Below are 12162 nucleotides of genomic sequence, written 5' to 3' on the forward strand. Positions count from 1 at the left end.
AGGAGGTTTGCTAAAGTTCTATGCAATATGCTTGGGTAGTATGATCTTATAGTTTGAAGCAGTGTGTTTGAATGTCATTGGTGGAGAAATATGTTAGAAACTATATAGGTATGCTTGCCATTAGTGATATTTATAAGAAAAAGGTGTAGTGATGTGACAAATGAGAAGTTGTTGAATGAAGAGGGAAAATAAGATGGTGGAAGATGGCTCCAAGAAGGACCAGCTAACTTAATTAGTTTCTGTATGGTTTGTAAGCATATTGGTTTCGAAATTTGTCATGAGGCCAGCAAATTCAGGGGAAGAGGTAAGTTAATTACATCAATACCAGTGCTCAACTGGTACTTATTTTAGGGATCCTGAAAGGAGGAAAGGCAAAGTCAACCTTGACAGGATTTGAACTCGTAACCTAAAGATGGTTCTGCATTTTGCCTGATATACTAACAATTCTTTACAAACCTTGGTTTGTAAAGATATTAAAGAGAGGAAGAGACTGCAGTACACACATCAGAGATAGTTGTTGAGAGTTTATATAAGGCATGCGTTAGTCATATCACTAAGTGAAGGTGCATGGCTTAGTGGTAAGAGTATTCAGGTCATGATCATAAGGTTGTGAGTTTGATTCTGGCAGTGTGTTGTATCCTTGAGCAAGACACTTTATTTCACATTGTTCCAGTTCACTCAGTTGGCAAAAATGAGTCGTACCTGTATTTCAAAGGGTCAGTTTTATCACAATGTGTCATGCTGAATCTGCTTGAGAACTACATTAAGGGTATGCATGTCTGTGGAGTGCTCAGCCATGTGTACGTTAATTTCATGAACAGGCTGTTCCATCGATTGGATCCTCTGGAACCCTCATTGTTGTAACCGATGGAGTGCAAAGTGTTAAATCACAAGTTAATCAACTAGTGTAGTGGTTTTCAACTGAGATCCATATGATCCCTTGGCGGGGTCCATATAAAATTTTCTAGGGGTCCACACATGCAAAATAGTAAATCAGGTCCACATTGCTATCTTATGGATTCATGAAAAAACTTTGCTTTAGATGTATTTATTGCAAGAAACAGCTAGGTTTCTTTCTCTGACATTTTACATAGTTGAGCCTACACAAGGGATTATGTGCAAAACAAAATAGGAATTTTGAAAGAATTATCTTTAAAATTAGTTTTTAACCATCAGATGGTTATGGGGGGTCCACCAGAATAAAATAGTTATAAACGGGCTCCATAGATAAATAAATGGTTTAGAACCAATGAGCTAGTGCCAAGTGTCAATCACCATGACAATTATAGTAGTATCATCAACGTTTTGAAATCAAAAATGATGCATTGCAAAGAGCAGTTGTAGAGGCTTCAAACAGTCCTTCTCCGGTACATCTCTACTCTTTTATCAGTGTACAATGACAGAACAATATCAGTTACTGGTGATAACACCATGTTACTCTAATAGATTAACAAAGTTAGTAAATCATATAGTACTCTCATAGCCTGACATTTTTCACACATCAGCACAAATCTCTGATAGACATGCCACTTTCCATGCAGTTCTCTCTTTTTTAATCTACTAACCATCCTATTGATACTACTAAGAACAGGTTTTTAATATTCTATGTATATCCTTCAGAAGACACACTGTCATAGTAACATTTTCATGTCTCTTTTTCATCTGTCACTGCAGAAAATTGTTTCAGACACACATTTTCCCTATGACATTCTAATTCATACAGAAATACTACTTGAAACTTGGAATACTGGAGAATGACCAGCAACACTTGCTGTAACAGCCACCCCACCTCGCAGGGATCATTTCTCAGATGGGCCCCAGTTACTGCAGTTACCCTGATTTTCTGAATGAAATCAGCATCAGCAGTACAGGGTCTGAGAACAATTGAGGTCTTGATGTGACTGGCACAAACTGATAATGGTCAGTCAAGCTCCTAGTTTTTTATTTTAAAAGAACATAAGCAAATTTTCTACTTCCATTTCTTTGTTGGATAGATGTAAATATGATGTCTCATTTTGAGAGATTCTCATACACCTGATCAGCACTTGATACCAATCCCTACTCTGCACTAGTGTTGGGCCTCACAGAGGCAATGACAAATGACTGAGACCTTTGGCATTATGCTGCACTTGAGAAGAAGACCTGTCAAGCCAAGTGAAATCATAGTCGTGGCAGATACTGGTGTCATGCAAATGGCATCCATGCCGGTGGTATGTAAAAGCACCAATTAAACTCTTAAAGTGGTTGGTGTTAGGAAGAGCATCCAGCCATAGAAATCATGCCAAATCAGACTAGAGTCTGGTACAGCCTTCCAGCTTGACAGCCCTAGTCAAACCGTCCAACCCATGCCAGCTTGGACACCGGACGTTAAATGATGATGATCATGATGACAATGATGAATAAAAGTACCAAAACAGGTTGTAAAGATGTGATGGAACTGGCAGGTATGTATTCAGGGAAACAGTAAGTCAAGTAGTAGATGGGTGTAGATTATTGAGTTATGTAGTCATCACTCATGAAAGTGCCCGGGTAAGTGGTTAGAGCATTGGGCTCACAATCATGAGGTAGTGAGTTTGAGTCCCGGACCGACCGGTGTGTTGTGTGCTTAAGCAAGACACTTTATTTCATGCTGCTTCAGTTCACTCAGTTGCAGAAATGAGTTGCAGCATCACTGGTGTCAAGCTGTATTGGCCTTAGCCTTTCCCTTGGATACCATCAGTGGTGTGGTATGCATGGTGACTGTTTGTTTTCCATAAACAACCTTGCCCAGACTTGTGTCTCGGAAGATAACTTTCTAGGTGCAATCCCATGATCATTCAAGACCAAAGGGTGTCTTAACCCTTTGCTCTAGTTACCACACAGCTTATATACATATTCCAGTACTTTGTCCATGAAAGCATTCAGTGATTAGAGTGTCAGGCTCACAATCATGAGGTAGTGAGTTCAATTCCCAGACCAGGCAGCATGAAAGATTTCTGAGAGTTGGTATTTAGCTCCAGTTTCATGGTATGCAGCAGAAGAAAAATAAGTTTTGACTTGAAAATTACAGAGAACATTGCTAGATGACTTGAGATTTATTTCCAATGACGTCAACACTGTCAGAGGACATCCTTTATTTGGTGGTGCCAGGGAGGTGTCAGTGAGTATTAAAAATGGGGCAGACAATTGGCTGTCTTTTATCTTTTATCACTTACTTGTTTTAGTCTTTAGACTGTGGCCATGCTGGAGCACGACTTTAAAGAATTTTCAGTCAAATAAAATGAGCCCAATACTTACTTTTTTTAAGCCTGGTATTTTTTCTTTTGGTCTCTTTTGCCAAACTGCTAAGTCACAAGGTTATAAACACACCAATGTTGGTTGTCAAATAGTAGTGAGGGACAAACATAGAGACAAACACACACACACACACACACACACACACACACACACACACACACACACATACAACAGGCTTCTTTCCACTCACAAGGATTTGGTCACATTGGTCAGTCCAAGGTTATAGTAGAAGACACTTGACCAAGGTGTCATATAGTAGGACTGAACCTGGAACCATGTGGTTTGGAAGCAAACTTCTTACCACATAGCCAAACCAGTGCTGCATAGACAATTGCCATGTTTGATAAAACTGAGAAGGTTTCCAACAACACGGCAAAGTAAAATAGAATTATATGTCTGCAAATTCTGTTTTTCTTCTCAAAGAATATTTCACAAATAGGCTAAGTGGTTAAAAAGCTCACATTGCAAGCATGTGGTTTTGGGTTCAGTTCCGCTCTATGGCATCTCAGGCAAGTGCCTTCTGACCAATGCTTTGTGAATGTATTTGGTAGATGGAAACTGTATGAAAGCCTGTTATATATAATTCCACATGAAAAGCACCTGTGGCAATGCCACATAGAAGGCATATAAAAAGTGGTTGGCATTAGGAAGAGCAGCTAGCTATAGAAATCATGCCAAAATGGACAACTGGAGCCTGATGCAGCTCTCCAGCTGGTCAGCTCTTGTCAACCCATCCAACCCATGCCAGCATAGAAAATGGATGTTAAATGATGATGATGATGATATATACACATACAAACATACATACATGCATACATACAAACATACATACATACATACATACATACATGCATACATACATACATACATACATACATGCATGCATGCATACATACATATATAGATATATATGGTGACCAGTAAATTCCACTCTGGAAAATTCCACCAGGTAAATTTCACCATAGGTAAATTCCCCCACGGTATATTCCACTGTGGTAAATTTCACCATACATGAATTTATCATTATTATTATTATTATTATTATTATTATTATTATTATTATTTTTCAGTAGTTTTATTTTTATAACGTGCTTTCACTTCACTACCGAGCGCAGCTCTGTGCGCCTTGGGTATGTGCTGTGGTTTGCTGTGATGCTCTTATGGTTACTGTATTGAAAGTGTTTTGCGTAGGATGTGTGCAGTGCCCAGTAGTGCAATTTTCTGTATGTTATATATATTTGTAAGTCCTGGTGTTTTTGTTATGTATTTGTCTGAATATTTTTTTTATTATACCTAAGGCACAATTATTATTATTATTATTATTATTATTATTATTATTATTTTATGTTTGACTTTTGTTTTGCATTTGTACAAGTTGGATCCAAGTCTCACCCAGAGACCTCAAGAGACAACAAGTTAGAAGTTCATGTAGGTGTTATGCCTAGGGTACCATATATTTGGATTTGTACAGTTTTGTTCAAGTGAATGTTTAAGAAACCATAAGAAAATTATGTTTGCTTTAAAATTTGAGATCACATAGACAGTATTTTACGTAGGATATGGGCAGTTCCCATGAGCACTATCTTTTGGACTTCAGCCATTTTGGGGTTTCCTGGTATCTGAGCTAGGTAGTAATCAGCCCGTTTCGCTGTCATTCCCAGGGCACCTATGACAATAGGTATTGTTTTCGTCTTCAGATTCCACATTTTGCTAATTTCTATTTCAAGATCTTTATATTTGCTCAGTTTTTGGTAGGTCTTGACAGATACGTTTATATCAATTGGGACAGTCATATCAATGAGGAGGCATGATTTTTGTCTGAAGTCTTTCAGTATGATGTCTGGCCTATTTGCGTCTATCTTTCTGTCAGTTTGAATGGTGAAGTTCCAGAGGAGTGCAATGTGATCATTTTCAAGTACTGGGGGTGGTTTGTGTTCCCACCAGTTTTTATCATGGGGCAAGTCCAGGTTTTTGCATATTACCCAGTGAATATATTGTGCAGCTCTATCATGCCTGTTGAGATACTCTGTAGGCGCAAGCAGACTGCACATGGAGACAACATGATCGATGGTCTCATTTTGTTGTTGGCATATACGACATAATGGGGAGCTGCCGTTCTTTAATATGTTGGCCTGGTAGTTCTTTGTAGGTAGGCATTGATCTTGGGCTGCTATGATAAACCCCTCTGTTTCTGATTTCAATCCAGAGGCCATTAACCATTGGTGGGTAAGGGCTTTGTCAATATCTGCATTATTCGCTCTCTTTGGGTATTTGCCATTGAGAGGTTTTCCATGCCATTTTTCAGTCATAATAGCTAAGGCAGCAATTTTAGCACGGGTTTTCAAGCGCTTAGCTTTTTCTGTAGGTGTTTCTAGTTCGTCTAATTCTTGAATTTGTTGCAATTGGAATTCACTTAGATATTCCTTTGCCTGTTTTGTTACTGAGTAAGATGCTTTCTTGCTTTCATATTTTAAGACAAGTTTTAGCATCCAGTCCTCAGAGTTTTTCATATAGGTGTCTAGGCCAATTGTGGTTACCTTCATTGATAATGCCAGCTGTAGTAGTCCTCGACCTCCCTCTTTTCTTGGCAGATAAAGACGTTCTATATCTGCCTTAGGGTGGTGCATTCTATGCATTGTCAACAGTTTTCGTATTTTTCTGTCAACATTACATATTTCAGTAATTGACCAGTTAACGATGTTGAAACTGTAAGTCACGACTGGTATGGCTAGAGCATTGATCGCTTCGATCCTGTTTCTCGCGTTCAGCTCTGTCTTCAGTATTGCTCTCACCCTGCGATAACATTCTCTTCTGATCCTTTCCCTCATCACTGAGTGCTTGATATTGTCCCCTTCAGTTACCCCTAGGTATTTGTAGCTCTCCGCTGGTTCTAACTCTTTTATGACATTTTGCTGGTCAAGGTTCACATTAGATGTATTTGTCATTTTTCCTTTGATAAAGATAGCTTTTGCACATTTATCAAGGCCAAATTGCATCCTGATGTCATCACTGAATTGTTTAACAATCGCTAGTAGGCCTTTGAGTTGTTGGTCATTTTTTGCAAAGAGCTTTAAATCATCCATGTAAATGAGATGATTTATATTTTTATCAAATATTATTATTATTATTATTATTATTATTATTATTATCATTATCATTATTATTATCATTATTATTATTATTATTATTATTATTATTATTATTATTATTATTATTATTCAGTGAGAGCGCAGTGCATGCCATCAAAGTTACACTGTGGTAAAATATACGAAGCCCAATATATCCATCATGACTACCCGTCTGATAAGGATACACCAGGCACATGCATCACAACCACATGTGTGTGACATGGTGATCTCATATCAAGATAAACAGCGCATGACCTTGCAGGTGAGGCCCAGTTAGTACTTTCTTTAGGTTGAGTAGCCCACCCCGCTCAAAAGGTCCTTGTTTATGGATGTTGAGCAAAACACCCATGTTTCCAAAGGTGAATTATCCAAACCCCGAACAATTCCTCTCAACACATGGCTGTGATGCTCCGCCACTACTTCTGCTCGTGATCAGAGATGCACATATCTCTGATATTATTATTATTATTATTATTGTTATCATTATTATTATTATTATTATCATTATCATTATTATTTGGGTTACAATATTATGGAAATAAAAAGAGAATGCATAAAAAAAATATCAATAATGTCAATGAATACAAAAATACGAGGGATAAAAATAATTAAGGAACAATCACATCAAGAAACATATGGTGAATACTTTAAACACCTGAATGAGGAAGCAATATCAAAAAATGACTCATTGAAATTTATAAAACAAAGCAAATACTCAATGATAGATAAAAATATTATACAGTGTTTACAAGACAAAAACAACTACTATGGAAGAAAAAAGGCACGTAGATATTGTAACACAACGGAAATATCGAACATATGGCAATACAATGTGGAAAAATAGCACACATGAAATATAAAGAGAGACATGATGAGATAACCAAAATAATCTTTGCAAACCTACTACAACAGTATAACATCAAAAAACCAGATAATCAGAAATGTGCAAATAGAAAAGGTAACAACAAGTGAAAAGGTTAAGATTTTAGTAGATAGCCCAGTAATAATACCAATCCAAACAGAAAACAATAAACTCAATATTACAATATTTGAAAATGAACGAAAAGAAACAATAATAATTGAAATTGAAATAACATCTGTCCATGGGTGGAACTTACCATGGTGGAATATACTGTGGTGGAATTTACCTATAGTGAAATTTACCCGGTAGAATTTTCCTTGGTAGAATAATTTACTGAGGTGGAATTTACCTATATTGGCATTCGCCATGATAGATCGCTAGCCACTACACATTTTTTATTTTCTCTCTCTGTTTCTTTCTGTGTTATTTTCTCTCCCTGTTTCTTTCTGTGTTATTTTCTCACCCTGTTTCTTTCTGTGGAAGAGCGTAGGCTCGAAACATTAAAGACTTTTTCACTTCCTGAGCATTAAACTAATACACCTGTTTGTTGTCTGCACCACCTGCCTTCGTCTTTTGTTTTTTTGTGAATTCTCCCTATATATATATATATATATATATATATATATATATATATATATATATATATATATATATATATATATATATATATATATATATATATATATATATATATATATATATATATATATATATATATAATGAGAATTTACAAAAAACAAAAGACGAATAAAGATGTATTAGTTTAATGCTCAGGAAGTGAGAAAGTCTCGGAACACAGAAATAAGCAGGGTGAGAAAATAGAAAAAGGTTTAGTGGCTAGTGATCTATCATGGCGAATGCCATATGTATATATATATATATATATATATATATATATATATATATATATATATATATACATACGTATATATATATTATTAATATTTAGCACAAACAACAGAGTAACTTAAGGGCCAAGAGTTTCATGAGTATATACATATACTCAATTTTTAGTTCTATTTTCCCTATTTGCATTGCCAAAGCTGCATATATATGCATGTGTGTGTATGCGTGTGTGCGTGCGCGTGTGTGTGTGTTTGTGTGTGTGTGTATGTGGGGGGTGAGAGAGAGAGAGAGAGAGAGAGAGTATGTATGTATATGTCTGTGTCTCTGTGTTTGTTCCCTCCCCACTGCTTGACAGCTGGTGTTGATTTGTTTACTATCCCCATAACTTAGCAGCTCAGCAAAGGAGACAGCAAAGGAGACAAATAGAATAAGTAACACACATAAAGAAAAATAAGTACTGGGATCAATTTATTTGACTAAACTCTTCAAGATGGTGCCTCAGCATGGCTACTGTCCAATGACTGAAACAAACATAAAATAAAAGCTATTTTCATTTTTCCTTCCTGATGGGGGTCTGGTATTTATCAATTTTAGTATTGCTGAACTATGGCAATATAGAATCATTTGTTCCACTCAGAAACACAACAGAACACCTACACTGTGTTTGAAAGCCCCAAACTAAGATTAGCAGCCCTAGTATGTTATCTACCCAACTGTTTTTGCATAATGAAAATCATATAAACTAATCTTTCCTACCAGATGTTTTCAATCACTGATGGCATACTAGTGTACTGCATGTAACTGGTACTCTGTCAGTTGCAACTACATGGGTTCCAGTTGATCCGATCAACGGTACAGCCTGTTCATGAAATTATCGTGAGCATGGCTGAGCATTTTACAGACACACATGCCCTTAATGTAATTCTCAGAGTGATTCTCCGGGCTGTGCGTGAGAAGACCCGGCAAGCCAAGTAAGATCGTTGCCAGTGCCCCTGGACTGGTTCTTGTGCGGGTGGCACATGAGATGCACCATTTTGAGCGTGGCCGTTGCCAGTACCGCCTGACTGGCTCCTGTAGGATTTTCGAGCGAGATCGTTGCCAGTGCCCCTGGACTGGCTTGTGCGGGTGGCACATAAAAGACACCATTTCGAGCGTGGCCGTTTTCGTGCGGGTGACACGTAAAAGCACCCACTACACTCTCTGAGTGGTTGGCGTTAGGAAGGGCATCCAGCTGTAGAAACTCTGCCAAATCAGACTGGAGCCTGGTGTTGCCATCCGGTTTCACCAGTCCTCAGTCAAATCGTCCAACCCATGCTAGCATGGAAAGCGGACGTTAAACGATGATGATGATGATGATGATTCGTGACCCAGAATTTGTCAAAGCTGTCCCTTTGAAATACAGATACAGCTCATTTTTGCCAGCTGAGTGGACATGAGTAACGTGAAATAAAGTGTCTTGCTCAAGTACAGAACATGCTGCTGGGAATCAAACTCACAACCTTATGATCATGAGTCAAATACTCTTAACCATTAAGCCATGCTGCATATAGTCAACAGGTGTACCACAAGAGTTTTGAAGTTGGTCAGAAATGATAAAATAATTAGAAAATTTAAAGGTTTTTATGCACATCAATGTTACATACATATTCCTTTGCATGCACCTATCTCTGTTTAAAAACAATTTTAATAATCATTGTTTTGCTATTACAAAATGAGCATAATTATTTAATAAGCACTAGCCAAGTTAAGTAGCCTCTCATTTCTGGAGCTACAGGGATTCTTCTGAAAATGGAGCAATTTAATGGACTTATTCTTTGCCTTTGGGCTTGAGGCAGATACTTCATTTGGGATATCATTGCTGTCATCATCACCATTGTCGTCGCTGCTGCTGCCATCATTGTTGTCATCAACATCATTGTTGTTGTCGTCATCATTGTCATCATCATCGTTGTCGTCATCATCGTCGTTGTCGTTGTTGTTGTCATCATCATCATCATCATTCATTCATTTAAGATCAATTTTCTATACTGGCACAGGTTGGACAGTTTGATAGGAGCTGATAAGGCCAGGAGCTGCACCAGGTACTATTATCTGTTTTGGCATGTTTACTTCAGCTGGTTGTCCTTCTTGACACTAACCACTTTACGAAGTGTACTGGGTGCTTTTTACATAGCACCATCACCAGTGTTTTTTTATGTAGCACCAGCACTGACCAGGTCATCAAGTACCTTGCAAGACAAGGTCCTTGGATATCACTGTTAGCGATGTCTTTGCTCTATTACACATTCTTAATTCTGTGGAATGTGGATCACTGCATCTGTAGCGGAACTGAATAAAATACTCAAATTATGTTAATTTGTCAGTGATTTACATTTTTCTATGTGGGCATTTGGGATGTTCAATGGGAAATTTTAGCCATTGTAAGCATTTTCTCTCTCACCAAACTATCAAATGATGTTAGTGAGAGTGTCTGGCTTTTGAGAATCTAAGCCTCACAATCATCATCATCATCATCATCATTTAATGTCTGCTTTTCATGCTAGCATGGGCTGGAGGATTTGACTGAGAAATGGTGAACCAGATGGCTACACCAGGTTCCAATCTGATTTGGCAGAGTTTCTACAGCTGGATGCTCTTCTTAACGCCAACCACTCCGAGAGTGTAGTGGGTGCTTTTACGTGCCACCAGCACGAAGGCCAGTCAGGTGGTACTGGTAACGGCCATGCTCAAAATGGTGTATTTTACGTGCCTCCTCTTCATAATGTCATAAGTGTTTTCGGTGGCCCCAAAATCTTTAGAGAGGTACACTAGTGTATCTTGGTATGATGTATAGGTGCCGGCATGTATGTGTGTGTGTGTGCCTTTAGTTTTATTTATTATTACTTTCACTTTTTTGTAACCAGTAAATAAATTAATGAAAAACTATGTAAATATTATATTAAAAAAAAAAAATCATTACAAATTTCGGAATTTGTCGGGTACTTTATTTTATTGACCCTTAAAGGATTAAAGTCAAAGTTGACCTCAGCAGGGTTTGAACTAAGAGTCAGAAAGAATACCACTAAACATTTTGTCTGACACACTAACAATACTCATTTTCCTTTTTATAATGATACTTTCGAAAAGTTGATCTATGTTGTAATAACCTTTAGAGACTTAGTTTATGTGCTGTGGATTAAAAATCACTTTCTGTACTCTCCCTAGCATAACAATAACAGACAAGTTAAGAGTTGAAATTTCCATATATCAGATACATAACATTGATTCTCTATAGTTAAGACCTTATAGCAAATATATATATGTACCTGTGAGAAAATAATCACAGTAGAACTGTTAGTTTCTGTTAGAACTAAAGTATTGAATAAACATATTGCTTTCTCCACGTTCTGCATTAAGTGAGTTTCATACCTTTTCTGTGTTGTATTTCCACAATGCTAATCTTTTGTCTTTTACTTGTTTCAGTCATTGGACAGGGGTACAGCATTACTGGGGTATTGCCTTTAAGGGTTTAGTCGAACAAATCAACTCAGTTGATAGAATAAGTACCACACTTAAAAACTAATGCTTTTTTTTTTTTTTGAAGTCTGGTACATATTCTATCAGATTCTTTTTGTAAATTGCTAAGTTATGGGGATGTTAACAAACCAACACTGGTTGTCAAGCAGTGGTGGAAAACAAAGGCAAGCTACAAAGACATCAGTTTAACAACCGTCCCAAGATAAAAGATACAAATATATATAGTTCGAATTTACAGAAAACAAAAGATGAAGACAAGTGAAGAAACAACAAGCAGGTGTATTAGTTTAACACTCAGGAAGAATGGAAAAGTCTTTTACGTTTCGAGCCTACACACTTTGATAGAAAGAGGAAAAAAAAACAGATATATATATATACAGTGTGTGTGTGTGTGTGTGTGTGTGTGTGTGTGTGTGTGTGTGTGTGTGTGTAGGCGTGTAGCTTAGTGGTTAGGGTGTTGGACTCATGATCATAAGATTGTAGTTTCGATTCCTGGACCAGGCAGTTCTTGAGCAAAACACTTTATTTCACATC

At 37.3% G+C, this 12162-nt stretch overlaps 1 long non-coding RNA gene across 1 annotated transcript in view; it reads right to left on the reverse strand.

Moving 5' to 3' along the window:
• Positions 1 to 7839, reverse strand: part of LOC128248866 (uncharacterized) — a 29531-nt gene extending 21692 nt beyond the window's left edge. Inside the window, exon 1 of the long non-coding RNA XR_016243299.1 lies at positions 7523 to 7839. This is a non-coding gene — a long non-coding RNA (uncharacterized LOC128248866). The remainder of the gene's footprint in view (positions 1 to 7522) is intronic.
• Positions 7840 to 12162: the final 4323 nt, after the last annotated feature.

The sequence above is a fragment of the Octopus bimaculoides genome, chromosome 10, assembly GCF_046866305.1.
Source record: "Octopus bimaculoides isolate indiv1 chromosome 10, ASM4686630v1, whole genome shotgun sequence".
In the NCBI taxonomy this organism is placed as follows: domain Eukaryota; kingdom Metazoa; phylum Mollusca; class Cephalopoda; order Octopoda; family Octopodidae; genus Octopus; species Octopus bimaculoides.